The 5,384-nt window shown below is 46.0% G+C and overlaps 2 pseudogenes; both read left to right on the top strand.

Moving 5' to 3' along the window:
• Positions 1-473: 473 nt before the first annotated feature.
• LOC102769664 lies at positions 474-1,463 on the top strand (annotated as a pseudogene).
• A 2,498-nt stretch (positions 1,464-3,961) lies between these two features.
• Positions 3,962-4,971, top strand: LOC102751304 (annotated as a pseudogene).
• The last annotated feature ends 413 nt before the right edge of the window (positions 4,972-5,384 follow it).

A 5,384-nucleotide genomic window follows, 5' to 3' on the forward strand; every position in this document is an offset into this window, starting at 1 on the left:
ACATTTCTCGGAGGGAAAGGAGTGTGTGTGTGTAGGTGTGGTAAGAGTCTGGACAAAAATCCTACACCTGTGGATGAGAACAGTGGAAGGGGGGTAAGGGCAGAGTGTGGGGTGGGAACCGGATGGAGGGGAGCTATGGAGGAAAAAAAGAGGAACAACTGTAATAATCTGAACAATAAAGATTTAATTTTTTTAAAAAAAAGAAAGTATACACCAAGATATTGCAGATTCAGTTCTAGACCACCACAATAAAGCAAGTATCACAATAAAGCAAGTTATAATCATTTTGCTAGTCAAGAGTGTTGCTTTCAATTTGTAAAAAGCACAACACCTGTGAAGCACAAAATGACATACGCATGCCTGTATAAAATACAGGTTTTTCTTTCTTTGGTTTCAGTTATCCAAAGTCAGTATCAGGCTCTCTGCTCCTCCAGTTCGTCAGACAGTCTCTCCTCTTGCTCAGTGCAGACACAATGGTGAAGGTCAGAGTGAACAGATTTAGCCGTATTGGGCGCCTGGCCACCGGGGCTGCTTTTAACTCTGGCAAAGTGGATATTATCACCATCAATGACCCCTTCATTGACCTCAACTACATGGTCTACATGTTCCAGTATGATTCTACTCATGGCAAGTTCAAAGGCACAGTCAAGGCTGAGAACGGAAAGCTTGTCAATGGAAAGTTATGGGAGGGGCTGGGAGGGGCCGGGCTAGGGCGGGGATGCTGGTGCTGAGTATGTTGTGGAGTCCACTGGTGTCTTCACTACCATGGAGAAGGCTGGGGCTCACTTGAAGGGTGGAGCCAAGAGGGTCATCATCTCTGCCCCTTCTGCGGATGCCCCCATGTATGTGATGGGTGTGAACCATGACAAGTACGACAACTCCCTCAAGATTGTCAGCAATGCCTCCTGCACCACCAACTGCTTGGCCCCCCTGGCCAAGGTCATCCATGACAACTTTGGCATCATGAAGGGACTCATGACCACAGTCCATGCCATCACTGCCACCCAGAAGACCATTGATGGCCCCTATGGGAAGCTATGGCATCATGGCCAAGGGACTGCCCAGAACATCATCCCTGCTTCTATTGGTGCTGCCAAGGTGTGGGCAAGGTCATCCCTGAGCTGAATGGGAAACTCACTGGCATGGCCTTTCATGTCCCCACCCGCAATGTGTCGGCTGTGGGTCTGACCTGCCGCCTGGAGAAAGCTGCCAAATATGATGACATCAAGAAGGTAGTAAAGCAGGCATCAGAGGTCCCCTCAAGGGCAACCTGGGCTATCCTAAGGACGAGATTGTCTACTTCAACTTTAATAGTGACACCCACTCCTCCACCTTCGATGCTGGGGCTGGCACTGCCCACAATGACCACTTTGTCAAACTCATTTCCTGGTATGACAATGAATTTGACTACAGCAACAATTATGGTCCACATAGCCGCCAAGGAGTAAGAGCCCCCTGAACCACCAGCCCCAGCAAGAGGAAGAGAGGCCCTCAGCTGCTGGGGAGACCTTGCCCCAAATCGATCCCACAATGCACTGAGAATCCCTGACCTCCACAGTTTCTGTCCCAGGCCCCCTGAAGAAAGGGCGGGGCTTAGGGAGCCCTACCTTGTCATGTACCACCAATAAAGTTCACTGTACCCGGCCAAAAAAAACAAAGTCAACCTCAGTCCAAAAACATTAAATGTCCCCAACCATCGATATTGTTCGCTCCTGACAGTTAACCATCAACATCAACAAGCTCAGTTATCCAAGATCACTCAAAGCAAAAGACCCTCCTTCTGATGTATCATCAGGTCAGGAGTAGCCTAATACTACGTCACAATGCATATGTCATTCACTTCATTTCATCTCATCACACAGACATTGTATCATCTCACATCACAAGAAGAAAGATGAGTACAGTACCATAGCTATTTTGAGAGAGAGACCACATTCATATAACTTTTTATTACAATATACTAGGGGCCCAGTGCACAAATTTGTGCACCTTGAAGGGAACTGTGGGCCACAAGGCTGCAGTGAGCACAGGGGAGGGTCTTGGCCCATCCTCCCCACCCTTGTCCGGCCCCTCACAGCCCCTCCCATCACAGCCCCCCCCTCAATCCCGTCTGCGGGCAGCCCTGCTCCTTCGCAGCCACTCCCATGCACTGATGGCGCCGGCCTCGCTCGCACCTGCTGATGATGCAAAGCGATTGGGGCTGGCACCGGCAGCAGGTGCAAGAGGTGGCTGCCAGCCCCGATCGCCCCTCAGAAATAGGGGGAGGTGGAGAAGCCCTGAGGGACGATCAGGGCTGGCAGCTGCCGTTCACGCCCACTGACAGCACCGAGTGATCAGGGCTGGCGCCGGACACCTGCAGTGGATGTGAGTGGTAGCTCCAGTGCTGGCAGTGGGTGCAAGCAGGGCCAGTGCCAGCAGCAGGTATGAGTGCCGTGCAGGACGACAGCACATGGGAGCAAAGAATTTTCAGTAACCACCAGAGGCTCGCCCCAATGACAGCAACTGGCGCCTTGCCTTGGTCTGGCACTGCCGCTCACCTGCTCCCACCATCCCACCATGGCCAACACCCACCATGTTCCACACTCTGCCGCCTGCTGCCAACACTTGCCATGTTCTGCACGTGCCCCCTGCTGGTCAGTGCACGTCATAGCAACCGGTTGTTTGGTTGTTGGTTTTCTGCCATTTGGTCTATTTGCATATTAGCCTTTTATTATATAGGAATATAATTGTTCTATTTTTTATTAGTTGTTTTGTAATCTCTTACTTTGCTTAACTTAAAAATTAAACTTTATCATAGGTATGTATGTATAGGAAAAACATATTATATAAAGGGTTCGGTACTATTTGTGGCTTCAGGCATCTGCTGGGGGCCTTGGAACATATCCCCTGTGAATAAAGGGAGGACTATTATTCCTGTTAAGTGATTTAAACCAAGAAATTTATTTTAACTACCAAGGGTAATAGATTAAAACATACAGTTTGTTTTAGATTAAATATTCCCAAAAGGGATTTGGTTTGATGTGAGACTTTGCAAATAGTTTATTAGGAAGATTCAAGCATTAGTGGTATGGGAGCAGCAGGAAAGGGAGGACAGCTCATAAGGCTGGGTTGTTAGCCATGACTAGAACTTAACTCCACAGGCCTTACAATCATCCCACCCAAAGAGGAAGAAGCTGGAGCAACTACACCCTAACTCCCACCAGCCATTGACTGAGTGCTGGGGGTTCCTGTTAATTCCCAGATAGTCAAAGTCGGAAGTCGGAAGCCAATGAAATAATAAGGTCTTTAAGTGGGCAGAGCACTGACAGTATAAACATATCAATATATTCTTACATCAAGTAATTATTCAAACAACATGCTAACTGCCTGCCCCCTTCCCACATCAGAACAAAGAGTCAAAATCTAGCAGTGAGGGTTTAAGTAATTACAGCCAAGGAAAATAGTTCTAAGTTTAAATATCCTTTCCCAAACAAAAATTCCTAGAACATCAAATAATAACATTTTATGAAATTAACAAAAATAAAGATTTAATGTAATCTATTATTAGGCTTTGGGTTGCAAACTACTTTGAGGGGGGAAAAACTATGAAATTCGTCCTATTAAAATATAACAAGGATTTCTAACACAGATCCCAACACAGTGTCAACAAATGGTTTATTGAATGAGCTGGCGGTGAATATAAACAACTAGAAACATAATTCATTTGTATATTTCAATGCTTCAAAGAAGGGAAGAACTTGCCCATGGACACCTAATTGATCCAATTTCTTAAGAGAAAAAATATATAGTTTTTAATTTAGTTTTCTATTTGTTGATTGGTAATTTAAATATAGGTTGGAGAATAGCACTGTTGTATGTCTCACTTCTGAAGTCTAATACCCCACCCCCCTTTCCTCCTTTTTCTAAAAATGTCTTATCGGCGCTCAGCATCTAGGGATGCTCACAGCTCTCCCTGCCTGGCCCAGCTTCTTGCAAAATGTTTACTGTTCAAAAAATTCTGTGAAAGCTCAGCTCGGAGGGTGATCACTCCACACCTGTAAGTTTGTATGGGTCAGTCAAAGTCTACCCCAACTTGGAAGCCCAGCGGGATGCTTTGAACATTGAAATGGCCGTCAGACCAAAGTTGCTGATGAGGTCACCATTGTCAACATTTTGTCCAACCACAGCAATGAACAGAGACAGGATATTGCCTTCACCTACCAGAGGATCAAAAAGGAACTTGCATCAGCAATAAAGTCAGCCTTGTCCAGCCACCTGGAGACCGTGATTCCGGGCCTCTAGAAAACACGTGCTCGGTACGATGCTTCTGAGCTGAAGGCCTCCATGGAGGGGCTGGGGACTGATGAGGACTCTTTCACCGAGATCATCTTCTCAAGGACCAACCAAGAGCTATGGAAAATTAACAGGGTGTACAAGACTGATCTGGAGAAGGACATTATTTCCAACACATCTGGTGACTTCTGCCAGCTGATGGTTACCCTCACAAAGGGTAGAGGAGCAGAAGATGGCTCCATCATCGATTATGAACTGATTGGTCAAGACGTCTGGGATCTCTATGATGCTGGGGTGAAGAGGAAAGGTACTGATGTTCCCAAGTGGATCGGCATCATGACCGAGCAGAGCGTGTCACCTCCAGAAAGTATTTGACAAGTACACGAGCTGCATGACATGCTGGAGAGCATCAAGAAGGAAGTTAAGGGAAGCCTGGAAAATGCTTTCCTAAACCTAATCCAGTGTATCTGGAATAAGGCCCTGTATTTTGCTGGCCTACTGTATGACTCCGTGAAGGGTGAGGGGACGTGCAATAAGCTCCTGATCAGAATCATGATCTCCTGCAGTGGAGTGGACATGTTGAAGATCAGGTCTGAATTCAAGAGAAAGTTCAGCAAGTCCCTGTATTATTACATCCAGCAAGACCCCAACGGTGACAACCAGAAGGCACTGCTCTACCTGTGTGGCGGGGGTGACTGAGGCCTGTGACGGCTCCAGCGTCCTCCCATGCCCATCCTGTGAGGATGAAAGCATTGCCTACCCCAATCTTATTTCAGTTCCTAAGCATTCCCTGGCTATTCCATCTAGTCTCCCCTTTTAAACAAAGAAATGAACATTCTAAGAGTTGGAAGTGAAATCTATGATGTGAAATACTTTGCCCCTTGTGTACTGTGTTGTAAACAGATGAATAAGTTGAATTTTTAATTTAGAATAAAAAAAAAATGTCTTACATACCCACTGTTGCCTCACTGTCTAGAATTTTCATGATTATGTGAATTCCCCATCTGCATATATTAAAACTTTATTTTCTCCTGTTAATCTGTCTCATTAATTTGATTATTAGCTCAGCTAGAACTTAGAAGGTGGGAGGAAAAGTATTAATATTTTTAGCC

This window comes from Myotis davidii, unplaced genomic scaffold, assembly GCF_000327345.1.
Source record: "Myotis davidii unplaced genomic scaffold, ASM32734v1 scaffold53, whole genome shotgun sequence".
NCBI lineage: Eukaryota > Metazoa > Chordata > Mammalia > Chiroptera > Vespertilionidae > Myotis > Myotis davidii.